General features: G+C 38.5%; 1 long non-coding RNA gene across 1 annotated transcript in view; it reads right to left on the bottom strand.

The window, feature by feature from the left end:
* Nucleotides 1–7,126: 7,126 nt before the first annotated feature.
* LOC131720858 (uncharacterized) overlaps nt 7,127–15,154 on the bottom strand; it is a 32,506-nt gene continuing 24,478 nt past the window's right edge. The window contains exon 3 of the long non-coding RNA XR_009319738.1: nt 7,127–7,918. This is a non-coding gene — a long non-coding RNA (uncharacterized LOC131720858). The remainder of the gene's footprint in view (nt 7,919–15,154) is intronic.

Genomic DNA, 15,154 nt, shown 5'->3' on the forward strand with positions numbered 1-15,154 from the left:
TGTGTTCAAGTTTAAAAACAAGTTTAGCATTTACCCTGGACTCTGAATGAATACATCACAGATATTTATTTATTTGCTCTGCTTACTGTTGGGAGTGCATACCCATTTTAACAAAAATGTTTTTATCATTAGGCATCAAAAGCATTGCTAGCTTAACTTCTTGATATACTGTAGGCTTTGGCATATTCAAGCTGTTACAGCAATCGTACAGTACAGTATAAAGGTCGGTTTATACTCCATCGCCCGACCAGAAACACAACAACAGCAAACTATCCTGCGATTATCGCCAGTCAACTAACAGGTGTCGCCCGTCTCCGAACAGCGACGCTCCGGTTCCTCTGGACCCACAACTAATTAGAGCAGAAATGATGGATGAAGCAGATCAAGTTGTTTTTACCTCGGCAGCTTTGCTCTTAAGTCAAAGACAATGTCACAATAAATAAATGAATGAATGAATAAATAAATAAATAAATAAATAAATAAATAAATAAATAAACCTTAAAAAAGAACAGAATATCACAGGCTACAACAAATGAAATTGGGTGACACCGAGTTTTTCACTCGATACTTACGAATGCAACCTGAAGTTTTTGAAGATCTACTCACATTAGTGGCGCCTGGCATATCGAGTACCTATCACACAAAGTTGAAGGGTAACTTTGACACTCGGGTACATAGGTTATGTTAAGATTTTCTAATTACGTTTTACTTTTGACATATTTTGCAATGGTTAGTTATTGTATTAATATGTTTAAGTAAATAATAATAATAATAATAATAATAATAATAATAATAATAATAATAATAATAATACATAAACCTATTTATATCATTTAGCTCAGACGACGATTGCCTTCGTAAAACTTTTTTTTAAGAAGCAACTATAACAGGACTTGTACTAGGTCTAGATACATTATTGCACCTGGCGTAACAAACAAACGAGAAAAAAAACAAAACAAAAAAAACCTTCATTGTTGATTTCGCTACATTGCTGTAAAATACGGCTACGTTGTTAACGAATTGGACAGCTTAGAGTGATGACTTGTAAATGTAAAAAACACTAAACAGTGTGATACCATATTTTCTAACTCAAAACCTATTTCCTAATCATTTTAGTCAAGCAGGATTAAAGCTGTAAAATAAAATCTAAGACAGTACTTCATTTTCGATTTGCATTGTATTTGTTCTAGGTATCTGGCATCAGGAGACTCAGCAATTACTCGCTCTCTACTTCAGAATATCTAAATCAGAGATTGGACTGATAATTGAGGAATCGTGTTGTGCTTTGTGGGATGTATTGCAGCCTCAGGTTCTTCAAGTCCCCCAGTTGTGCACATGGAGACAAGTAGCATCTCTGTTTGATGAAGTCTGGAACTTTCCAAATTGTCTTGGAGCCATAGATGGGATGCATCTAGTTATGCAAGCCCCTGATAATGCTGGTTCCACCTATTTTAATTACAAAGCGACCCATGGCATTGTGTTGTTGGCAGTGTGCGATGCTCAGTATTGCTTTACCCTAGCTGACATCGGAATAATGGGAGGTGAAAGTGATGGCGGAGTGTTCAGCAGGTCTGCCTTTGGAAAGAAAATGGAAGTGGGTGAACTTGATTTACCAAATGCTAGTAACCTGCCGGGCACCAATGTTAAAGTCCCTTATGTGTTTGTTGGGGACGAAACATTTCCCCTGCAATCAAATCTAATGAGACCTTTTCCTGGCCATGGCCTTCCAGAGGAAGAAAATATATATAATTACAGACTTTCGAGGGTCTTGTTTTTCAAACAAAAGTAAAGTAATTGCAATTGTGAAGGCATGTGTCTGTTTACATGACTACCTACAGCAAATAGACTGTATACCTCCACAGCACAGAACGTATTGCCCCCACATGCTGTAGACAGAGAAGATGCGGATGGAAATGTTGCTTAATAATAATAATAATAATAATAATAATAATGATAATAATAATAATAATAATAATAAATAATAATAATAATAATACGGCTACTACGACTAATAATAATAATAATCTTACCTTATTCCGTTCTTCAGTAGCCACTGTTTGCCTATCCATGGTCGTTGTCACGGTCTTCTGTCGTTTTAACAGAAGCTGTGACGGTGAGCTATTGGAAATACTGGACTTGCATTTTGTGTTTGTGTCCTATCTTTTGCCGTTATATTCGGTGCTAATTTAGATGGCCTTAGGAATCTCTCCATGGCTGAACTAAAGTTTGCACAAACCCTGGTATACTTCTCACTATACAATAGTGTGTGTGCTCTAGTGACATGTACAGTGATAGTAGGGAGCAAATGTTTGAGTTTTAGTTTTTTGGGAAAAAATGGAAAATTCCTTGGGAGAGCAAATTCCGTGATTTATTTCCGTGATCGCGGAATCCTGGGGAACAAAAAAACAAAAGTAATATTTTAATAAAACATCTTTAATTACCAGACTTTCTCCCTTGTAGATTATTATAAATTACAATAGGTACGGGTTTCTTTAACAAAAGATTCATATTGACTAACCTCAAACAAGGGCTGAAGTACATCAGAAGGAGGTAACCCGGAGGCTGGGAATTTACTTTTGGTACTTTTTGGTATGGAAGCATTTTGTCTAGACGCATGGCAACAAACTGAGCACAAAGTTGTCTCCGAGGGCACGGATCTCCTCTTCATCGCTTCTGATGATTCTTTAAGTATTTTCACCAGCTCCCTGTCAACCACGCTGCTCGCTCTTTTTTTCTCATCAGTGCTAGGTGTTGTAGGCCGACATTGCACGATGACTACCGAATTATCAGTGAATCGATTCAGCGAGGCCTACATGTTCCCTGCTGTGCGTCTCACTGTGTATCTCCGTGTTTTGTTCATCAGACATTTCCTCACGTCAGCTGCATGTTTCCATGTGTCCTGATTAATAGGAAAATTAATTAACTTAATTATTGTTGATTGTTAGACTATTTTAAAAGAGTACATTTACTACAATGTTTTTAATTGTTATCTTGTTTTAAACAGCACACCACATTTTACAAATTATATAGGTATATGCTATTATGTTTTGCATTTCATTTTATTTAAATCTACTAAACTTCAAATTAGGTTCTTATTGTTTCTAATTTAAGTAACACAAATAATACTGCCTGGCATATACATTCCTCAGACTTTTAAATCTTTTTTGAACTTCTTTTGCTGAAATAACTATATACAGTGCCTTGCGAAAGTATTCGGCCCCCTTGAACTTTGCGACCTTTTGCCACATTTCAGGCTTCAAACATAAAGATATGAAACTTTAATTTTTTGTGAAGAATCAACAACAAGTGGGACACAATCATGAAGTGGAACGAAATTTATTGGATATTTCAAACTTTTTTAACAAATAAAAAACTGAAAAATTGGGCGTGCAAAATTATTCAGCCCCTTTACTTTCAGTGCAGCAAACTCTCTCCAGAAGTTCAGTGAGGATCTCTGAATGATCCAATGTTGACCTAAATGACTAATGATGATAAATAGAATCCACCTGTGTGTAATCAAGTCTCCGTATAAATGCACCTGCACTGTGATAGTCTCAGAGGTCCGTTTAAAGCGCAGAGAGCATCATGAAGAACAAGGAACACACCAGGCAGGTCCGAGATACTGTTGTGGAGAAGTTTAAAGCCGGATTTGGATACAAAAAGATTTCCCAAGCTTTAAACATCCCAAGGAGCACTGTGCAAGCAATAATATTGAAATGGAAGGAGTATCAGACCACTGCAAATCTACCAAGACCTGGCCGTCCCTCTAAACGTTCAGCTCATACAAGGAGAAGACTGATCAGAGATGCAGCCAAGAGGCCCATGATCACTCTGGATGAACTGCAGAGATCTACAGCTGAGGTGGGAGACTCTGTCCATAGGACAACAATCAGTCGTATACTGCACAAATCTGGCCTTTATGGAAGAGTGGCAAGAAGAAAGCCATTTCTTAAAGATATCCATCAAAAGTGTCGTTTACAGTTTGCCACAAGCCACCTGGGAGACACACCAAACATGTGGAAGAAGGTGCTCTGGTCAGATGAAACCAAAATCGAACTTTTTGGCAACAATGCAAAACGTTATGTTTGGCGTAAAAGCAACACAGCTCATCACCCTGAACACACCATCCCCACTGTCAAACATGGTGGTGGCAGCATCATGGTTTGGGCCTGCTTTTCTTCAGCAGGGACAGGGAAGATGGTTAAAATTGATGGGAAGATGGATGGAGCCAAATACAGGACCATTCTGGAAGAAAACCTGATGGAGTCTGCAAAAGACCTGAGACTGGGACGGAGATTTGTCTTCCAACAAGACAATGATCCAAAACATAAAGCAAAATCTACAATGGAATGGTTCACAAATAAACATATCCAGGTGTTAGAATGGCCAAGTCAAAGTCCAGACCTGAATCCAATCGAGAATCTGTGGAAAGAACTGAAAACTGCTGTTCACAAATGCTCTCCATCCAACCTCACTGAGCTCGAGCTGTTTTGCAAGGAGGAATGGGCAAAAATTTCAGTCTCTCGATGTGCAAAACTGATAGAGACATACCCCAAGCGACTTACAGCTGTAATCGCAGCAAAAGGTGGCGCTACAAAGTATTAACTTAAGGGGGCTGAATAATTTTGCACGCCCAATTTTTCAGTTTTTTATTTGTTAAAAAAGTTTGAAATATCCAATAAATTTCGTTCCACTTCATGATTGTGTCCCACTTGTTGTTGATTCTTCACAAAAAATTACAGTTTCATATCTTTATGTTTGAAGCCTGAAATGTGGCAAAAGGTCACAAAGTTCAAGGGGGCCGAATACTTTCGCAAGGCACTGTATATCCATGACACGAGAGTAGATGTTAAAACTTCATGCTGATTTGAACTCAGCTCTCGCCAAGATAAGCACCAACTAAGACGTAGCTTTACACTAAACTAATGTGATCCATCTGTGTCTCCATCCATTTGCGTTTCCTTCCATATGATGATGTAGATATCCTTCTGCCTTTTGTTGATGGCTGAAGTGTAATGCTTGCTCCAGGGATCAGCTTATTGCCTCCCTAGCGCATCAGCACACACGACGGCTGCGATGCTGGCTCCGGGGATCAACCACAGAGCGGTCTCCCCAGCGCATCAGCATGACAACTGTCTGGATTGAGCGAAGTAGGGTACATCTCTGGGGTCTTCAAGTGGGCACCTTCTATCCTCTGAGTTTCGTCGACTAGCCCACGACACCTCAAGAGAGTTCAATGGTGATTCTGGCGTCCCAGTATCACCCCCCTCCGTCCCCCACTCAACTCAGCCCAGCTTACTTACCCATACATCAGCGTTTCTTTCTTTCTTTTGTGCTTGAGATCCCCAACCAGAATCTTTCCGCCTCAACCACAGCCAGTTCCTGCTCCTCTCTGCTGCTTCAGATAAGTTCTTCACTGTGCGACGCAACTCTTGGCCACTGAATCCGACTTCTCTGAGAAACCGGGTTGTAGAGTGTGCCACAAATCCTCGACAACCCACCTCCACTGGGTAAACCCGAACTCTCCATCCTCGCTGTTCCGCTTCAGCGGCTAACTGAGCATACCGCAGTTTCTTCCTCTCATACATCTACAGCATCCTCCTATGGCACTGTTAACTCTACCAGGTGAGCAAGGAGTGCTGATCCAGACCACAAGACAATATCTGGTCGAAGATTAGTGGTGGCAATCTCAGGTGGAAAAATAAGCCGTTGACCAACATCTGCCAGCATTTTCCAGTCTCTAGCAGCTTCCAGTTGTCCTGGGCGAGGCTTGGTTTTAACACCTTTTCTTGGTGGCTGCTCTCCTGGGCGGAGGAATGTTGTCTTTTGTGTGTAATGTTTTGATGGAACTGGTGGCAAATTATTGGTCATGTTATGCTTGTCTTCCAATGCTAAGGCCAAACATCGCAGCACCTGGTCATGGCGCCAAGTAAACCGTCCTTGGCTAAGAGCCACCTTACACCTTGGCAAAATGTGCCTTAATGTTGCAGGTGATGAACACAAAGGACATGAGGGATCCTCTCCTACCCAGAGGTTTAGGTTCTGTGGTGATGGGAGAACATCATATGTTGACCTGATGAGAAAACTGATCCTGCTCTGTTCCATTGACCATAGGTCTTGCCAGCCAATCTTGCGTTGTTCCACACTCTCCCATCTCATCCATTCTCCCTGCTTGGCATGGGAAATGGCCTTTACGCACCTCGTTGGGATATCTGTTAAATGACAATATGATGACATTATGCGCCGATAACAACGCAATCATGAAAATTGTCACTCGCTGTGAGGGTAAAATACTCACAGGTGGACTGCATTTGAACAGCAATCAATGTCCAAGCATTCTCTTTTTTCTTTGTTGATCTTTGTAATTTGCGCTATGAACTTGGTATAGGCAGGGGTAACAAGTTATTATGCTCCGAAGCTTCTCCACAAACAGCCTTCCAACAGTCTTCCATTTTTAGTGGAGCTTCAAAGCTTCTATAATGTATGACCTAGCAACAGGGTCAGCGATGAGGTCAAAGTTCAGCTGATTGTAACTCTCAGTGACGCAACCAACGACTGTCGTTTTCGAACAGAGCGATTGTTGGCATAAACTGAACTGCACAGCAGCGTGATAGTGATGATTGCCGGTCGCTTTGCTCTTCAGCAACAGTCGGGCGACGGAGTATAAACCGGCCTTAAAGCATACTTTAACTCCATCAATGTAAGCTTTGTGCGTATGGTATTCACAAGCTTCAGTGTGACATCCACTGGTGAAACACTATTTTAAGTAGTAATCTGTGACAAACCAGTTTCTAGTCAGATAACGCCCTCTAGCATGCAGAAGATATAGGGCGGGCTAACAAAACTGCATATCGCATTGACTTTGAGTTTTACCGCGGAGAGTACTGTGCCATATTTTGACATTTTTATAGCTGGTTTAGGCTACCACTGTATTATTGTATATGTGTCAGAACAGGTGTGTTAATGTTCACACTGTAGAGATGTACGGTCCTTAGGTAGCGATACAATAAATCAGACAGTTGTGGTTATAAAAACTGATTTTCAGGTTTATCATAAGAAGTTTAATTTTTATAAAAAAATTAAAAAAAAATCTTCTAAATACTACTTGAGCTCAACGTTGCGAACCGTTGAAATTTAAAAACAAAATAAATGCATACTAAAAGTGATGGTTTCACAATGTGGAAGGAAACAGTCTTAAGATCTAATGACAAAGAAGGACGATAGACCCTAGACCAACCATTTTTTAAATATTTTTCTTTTATAGAAACTTTTTCCCAGTTGGGATTGAGAGAAGGTTATATTGTCATAATGCATGTGATCACTGTTTTAATCTTTAATCTTGTACTGTACATTGACTGCAAGTAGATGGGTATGCTATTAAAGTTGAAAAGGCAAGGATTCTTTATACCTTTACCTAAACACGACTGACAAATGTAAAATTTTACTAGGAAATAGTCACAATAGCTTTTACAGTATAATTAGGGCACATTCTTATCAGCATGTTCTCCAATAAAGGTGTGAAGTAGGGTTCACTTGCCTATAGTGAATCAGAAAGACCTGTAGTGATCTTGTCTTAAGTTTTTCTGATTCACTATAGGCCCCCTATGTCTTTATTGGAGAATTGTTCTGATAAGATGGGCCCATTCAAGCGCTAAATATAATCTGAGCTACTTAACAAAAAAGAACTGCTGACCATTCCAGAAAGCTACCGTCAATATAAAGGTGCGGGTTTCCAGGGAGATACCAGAGCAAGAAATTCAGAGACATTTTTTTTGTTAAGCGTAAGTGACAGAGGGTTCAGTGAACGGAAACATTTCAGCATCATACAGATATTCTGGCAGCTCTTCATCCTCATCAGCAAAAAAGGTTGGGAAGGGACGATTCAGATTTTTCCCCAGGCGCGAACTGTATTCCTGACCTAGAAAAAAAAAACGAAAAAAAACAGAGATAATAAATTAATCTGTCCTACCCGGCCAATAAAGATACAAAGTATTATAAATCATAACTGCCTAAACTTATCATTCAGCATTTTTTGTCTCATTCTTTTCCCCATGAACCAAGATTGTAAAGTCAGCAATGATTATGAAACAGTGATGCCCAATTACCTTCTGTGGGTGACTCCTTGAATTTCCACCCCTTCAGAACAGTTGCAATTTATGCTTTAGTGGAAATTATGTTAATTACTGTGGAGAACTTAACATGGATAAGAGATTACAAAGGCAATTATTCCAAAAAATAAATCCCTAATGATAATTTACACAGCAACTCATCTCGAACAGAAATCAATAAACTGAACTGGAATGCATTTCTTAGCTCAGCTAAATAATGAGCTGTTACCAAACAGTTTCTGAAAACTACATGGTTATGAAGATGCCTGAATTGTTTTTTTTATGTATTTATTGATGACCTTTATGTTGCGTATATTAATAGCCAACCTTTTACAATTTGCACATGTTTTTCTAGAGATTTTTCTTGAATATACAGAAAATCTGTCCATGATAACAATATACTATACCCTGCAGTATATCCACCTCTGTATCACCTTTGGTATGCATATTATATTAGGGCTCTCAATTAATCTCAGTTATCTTCTGCGATTAATGAGTTACAAAAAAAATCGCCCTCTGTCTTGGCCCTCTCAGAATACCGTAATTCTGTGGCACTATTTTAATATACTCAAGTGCATGCAACGCAATAAGTGCAGTCGTTGTTTGAATAGAACTGCATTGTGGAGAAATGCACTAAAATTGAAGGACTTCAAATGAACGGAAAGTTTATTTTTTAAAAACTTTGACAGTTCATTGGATAGAAAGGCTGTTACTTGTATCTGTTAGTTCCAGTAAGTATCACAGAATGCATCTAGTCTGCTGTACCACCTCCGTGCTGTGAACACACCTTCACTTCTCAAAATACACTTTCTAGCAGTTTTTTCTGCTACAGGCAGCAACAACAGAACAACAAATAAAATTTCAACACTTACACAATAATAATAACTAGAACTTCCAGTCAGCTTCCAAGCTCAGTACCAGTTGGAAATGTTGTGTCAGCAACAGATCAGTTTTATGGAGCAGTTTCAATTAAAAATACTGCATTAGTTAATTATCTTTAAACACCATAGTAGCCATGACCCTATCTACACACTGTAAGGAGTTATAAGCTAGTTTTACATTTGACCTTAGAGAGGTCAAAGGTCGCATAGAAGGTAATTTTTGGATACAGCACATATGGTTTCCTATATGTGTTCCATAGTAACCATGACTATCTGCAGTTATTATAAGCCAGTTTTTCATTTGACTTTAAGGAGAGGTCAAAGGTCAAAGGTCATGGTCAAGACATTTTTTGAATAGAGCATATATGGGTTCCTATATGTGTTCCATAGTAACCATTACCCTATCTGCACTCTGTAAGGAGTTAATCAAATAAACAATTTTTCAACTGAAGCGGTTTTAAAAAGTTAAGAAGAAAATGTAGGTTTGGTAGCCATCTTGTTTTTACAAAAGAGCACCATTTTGCTATATTTGAATTCCATTGTCCCCAAAATGATGCCTACCAAGTTCAGAGTTAGTTGGTTAAACGGTTTTCAAACAGAAGCAGTTTGATGTTTGGGTTGTGTTTCAGTGAATTTGGTGGCAGCCATTTTGATAGTAAAATTTAACGCAGCAACTTCTGCTTTGCAAACTTGAACGTGTAGCCTAATGAAGTAGGATATTTCACCAGACATATGCAAAGTTTCAGATCAATCAGTTCCCAAGAAGAAGATTTTGAATGGTTTTTCCAAAAAATGTATCAGGCCGCCATCTTGGTTGACACAAGAGCGCAATTTTGCACCTGAACTGTAATCTACACATGATGATACCTGCCAAGTTTCATGTTGACTGGTTACACCGCGTGCGAACAGGAGCAATAACAAATAAATAAATAAATAAATAAAATCTTTACCATAACAACAGGCTTTCCAAGCCAGCTTAAGCCTAATAATAATAATTTGACGATGAAGAAACAACCGCAAAGCTATTTTTCTAGCTATACATTCCTTAATATAAAGGATGTAGTCACTACACTACACACCGTTTGTTTCATAAAGACATTCTGTCTGGAAATACAAAACGGCAGGTTTCTCAGTATCTTAAATTTAGCAAATAACAAGGCAAAATTAGCAAAGAAACAATTGGGAGGATTAATTATGTGTTTACATTAAAGGGGGCACTATTTAAATTACAATTGGGAGATACACAGCACTGAACCTGTGTAGCAATGCGTCAGTCAACAGTGAGCACTTTTCTTTTTTTTTTTTTAAATCAGTGTTTCATATTTCATCCTGGTTATTGTAATGCCAGTAAATGCTAAACTTAACTTGTGTAGTGCTGTACATAAGATTACTCTCACATGACATTGCTGGACTGTTACTAAACTGTTTCATATTTTTATTGTTATTGTAATGTCAGCAAGAAGATAAACAGGTCTTTCAAAACACCTTCATTTGTAGGCTGAACTACATTGTTAGTGGAAGACTGTCAATATGATTCTTACAACAGTGCATTTGTTTTAATGCCAGCAATGAGCCAAATGATGTCTATAAACATTATGACAGGTTTGAAGCGTCTTCAGGTGCGTTAAAAAACTCTTGGCTTTAATAAAAATAAATAATTGTGGTAATATTTATTAATTTACTTATTTTAACTATTAACATTATATTTATGTTCAAATGCCATGTTTAATTATTGATACGTTGATAAAAAGTGTGCTATAAAAAGTGTGTTATTCCCAAAAATGGAAAATCAGAAGCCCTATGGTTACAACTGAAGGCAGTGAAGACGCCAGTGTTATACACAGTAGTATAAAGCAATTCTATGCAGGCCACCAGTTAAGCATGCCGTCTATATCTATGAAAGTAACTGACAGGGCTGCATTCATGATAAGATCTCAGACACGCTTCGTAAAAATTCTATATTTATCCTAAAGGGGGGTTCACACCGGATGCGGTGCAGCAGTAGCAATTGTTTTCAACGAAGGCCGTCAAGGGAAGCGGCACCGCAGAGTGGTGAGCAGGAGAGAAACTATTTTCAACTTTTGCCGCGCCGCGCCTTGACGTAAACTACCAGCAGCCAATCAGGGGAATGTAGGAGGCTCCTTTACGAGGAAGAAATAAATAAATAAATAAATAAAACGGAGGAAAAGCTTATGGTACTTGTGACAGGATGGCTGGGCGGTGACTTCACGACAGAAGCAGGAACTTAAAAATACTGACACCAAACTGTTTCCAAATAATAAAGACGCGGGGCGCCGTTTATTTAAATACAAAAATAAATCAAAGGTTTAAACAAAACACACAGTGCTCACAGAGCGAAAATAAAAGTTCAAACAAAACAAATCTAACACAAACATTAACCGATATAGGTCAGGCTGGGCTGTAGTCTTCACTGATCCTGCTGTATTTAGTTTTAGTTTCGTTTTCTCTCACTGCTCGCCCTCTCCTCTCCTCTCTAACACCCACCCCGAGCGCAGAGAGCTGCAGGCTTATATACTGTGGCCGAGGGGTTTAACTAGCTGGCAATTATTCTATTACCCCTCGGCCACAATCTGCATGAGTTTTCTAAATTAAACTGCTGTGGATGGGGCTACCCATCCATGCTACTAAACAAAACAAAACAAACGCTGACTTTCCCCTGCCACTTCCTTGCCGCGCTCGGTGTGAACAGTGGTTTGCGGCTACTGCAGAGCGGTGCGCAAGGAGGCGGCATGCGCGCCGCGTCCGGGGTGAATGCCCCTTAAGAGTGTTTTTTTCTTTGGCCTGCGACCATTGAGACCTTCACCATGCAATACTTGACCTACAGTATGGTTGAAATGGAAACCCCAGTCCCACTTGCAGCCAATTCACTTTGAATATCTTTGGCGGTCAATCTCGGATTGTTATTAACCTTCCTCACAATTCTTCTACTTGTTCTTGGCGAAAGAACCTACTTTCTTCCAGACTGAGGGAGCGTTGTGACAGTACCATGAGTCTTGTACTTCTTGATAATAGAAACTATAGTTGAAACTGGGATACTCTAGTGTTTGGAAATCTTCTTGTATCTTTCTCCAGCTTTATGACAATAAATAATTCTGCCTAGTGGTCCAGTGGTTAAAGAAACCGGCTTGTAACCAGAAGGTCCCCGGTTCAAATCCCACCTCAGCCACTGACTCATTGTGTGACCCTGAGCAAGTCACTTAACCTCCTTGTACTCCGTCTTTCGGGTGAGATGTAATTGTAAGTGACTCTGCAACTGATGCATAGTTCACACACCCGTCTCTGTAAGTCGCCTTGGATAAAGGCGTCTGCTAAATAAACAAATAAATAATAATACCTGTTTGGTTGTTGGAGCCTTGGAGTCATTTGGTAAGCAACCAATGGTTATTTAAAAAGAGTTAAAATTGGAGTCTAACATCACCATTACATCATTGTTCATATATGAACGATTTCTAGCGATGCCTTGGCGAAAGGGTTAATCGCAATAAATTATTATTATTTTTTTTTTTAACCGCTTGACAGCCCTAGTAATAATGCTACAGAAAAAGTACTTAAGAGCTTCTAAAATATCAAAGTTAAACCTTACTTTGAGCTGTATGTTCTATGCCCAGGATGACACTGTACACAAGATAAGATGTACTGGAAGTAACACACTCTTACATGGTAATTTCTTATCAGATTCACCTGAGATACCAAGTTCTAATAAAGCAACCAGCTTCAACTGTGGAGGAATCAAAGATAAAAGGGGCTCATTATCTTGTAAAACACAGACATGAGAACAATCTGGATTCTTACGCAGACAAAGCCTTAAATGTTCTCTTGGGCTGAAATTTTACAGCATTAATGAGAACCACGACAGCAATATTTCAACAAACAAATCTTGCCAGTCAGACAGTCCAATTCCATTTTGTTATATTTAGAACATATAAACATTTAAATAACTAACCCAAATGATACACTAGTCGCTGGCTAGGTTATAAAACATCCTTAAGTCATTTGATAAATTGTCCTCATTTGTGACCTAAATGCCATTAGTTTTATTTTGTTTTATGGATTTCCACTGCCTTATAGGACTGATCCAAAGACCCATAAATTAGGGGAATTAGGTAATTAAAATGTTTAGCTAGTTAACATGATACATTATAATGCCTAATTTAAACAAAACATTAACCCTCAGTCAGTGGCAATAACTGAGCTCACACAGAAGGCGGAAAGGGGTACAAATGCACCCCACACACAAACACGGTTAACTTCAAGTGAAAGAACGACACAAAACTGGTTTGACTTATTATTATTTCTTTATTATTTGTATTGAATATATTTTGTTTTGAAGTACTAAGAATTTAAAAAATATTTTTTATTTATTTAAAATAACAAAACTGCACTATAACAGTAAATGCCTTTAAAATGCCACAAACAAAAATATAAACTACAAAATATAATGTACTTGCAAACGTAACATACAAATTAAAAAAAATAAAAAATAGATTGTCAACACATAAGCATGCTTCTCTATGAAGCTGCATTGTGCATAAAAAGCAGCTTCAATGTTTTCACCAAGAAAACCAAAGAGAATTTGCATAAGTAACAAACAAAGACAGGCTCCATCCCTTGAAAAATAAAAAAAGAGAATGTTAAACTACTGTAAAGGGGTGGCACAGTCAACAGGGGTTGTGCAATAATGGTATATAAATGAATGCAATTATTTTTTTTAAACTCGCAGAATATATATTAGTTTCAGTAATGAACTGTAAGAGGTAATAAGCACACTGCTGTAAAGAATGCAGTAATCAAATAGCGCTGAAAATGTATGTATTATACAAACATAGATGCTGGAAATTGAGTACATACAGGTAAAAGAAATTATCTGTACAGCTAATAATTTTAAGAGCGGTACATCTATCCCAGCTCCCCTGCAACTCTCATCACTCTGTTCTGTAAACAGGAGCTGCGTGTGGAAGCCTATGCAATATATTATAGACACATCGTTTTTGCTCACTGAAGACAAAAAAATAAAATCATAGTTTTCCAATACTGTACTGTATCAGGTAATAAATAGGATCTTGTAAAGAATGCAAGTTTCAAATACAGTGCTGGAAACTAATATAATATATACACCTAGATGCACGGTTTCATAAAAAAATAACTATTGGCTAACAAATACTTAGGGATAAATCAATAATTTTTAAAGCGATACACTGTTCTACATCTCCCTCAGCTCTCAAGAATCTATTCTGCTTGTAAGCAGGAGCTGTGACTGGTATGTTCAAAAAAAAAAAATGGTAACACTTAGAAGACAGAAAAGGGTGCAAATGCACCTCCAAAAAAGGAACCATGTGCACTTTGAAGAAGGATTGCTGGCATTCAGCCCCTCCGCCCCCCCCTCCCCCAGTTGGACACGGACATTGTCGGTATCATAATAAAGGTAAGCGATTAAAGTTTAATTACATGTCCTGCAGCCATTAAATAATTATATGTTCATTTTTTAACATGCTGGGGTGTATTTGCACCCCTTGCTGCTGGCAAAGGGTTAAACAAACAAGACATGTGATTAAAGAGACTCAGTAGGTGAAGTCAATATTGTTGTGGTGCACGTACTTCTCATGCCTCTTTCCACATGGTGATACGCATTACTCATATAGAAGAAAACTGATGGTAAGCATTAACAGGCCTGAACAATGTCATAATTTGATTGCAGTGAAATATAACTGTATATGTCCTGGTTAATTACTCAAGGACTAATGCCACATTTTTACTTTTTAGTTTCTTGGTAACAAGCTGCATCTCACACACTGATTATTAGGAAAAATACATCAGAAAACCAAATCATAATAACTACATTTAAGAAAGCCACTGTAAAAGTGGAGGTGCGTGCGTGCGTGCATGCGTATTCACTGCTTGATGGGAAAGACTCGAGATCCGAAAGTTGGTATTGACACTGCCCGCAGGATTTATTTATTTACAGATACAGGCTCGCACACAGATCATGTGATGCTACCAACAATGGTAACTCACGGAGGACATACGGCCCGGCATACAAAAACTACAAACAAAAGATGCTGTGAATAAGGCAAGTGCTACTCTGCTAATAATAGAGTTCCTGCATACACACCTGTCTGCTATACTGGTGAGATCTACTATCACAAA

The sequence above is a fragment of the Acipenser ruthenus genome, chromosome 3 (genome assembly GCF_902713425.1).
Source record: "Acipenser ruthenus chromosome 3, fAciRut3.2 maternal haplotype, whole genome shotgun sequence".
NCBI lineage: Eukaryota > Metazoa > Chordata > Actinopteri > Acipenseriformes > Acipenseridae > Acipenser > Acipenser ruthenus.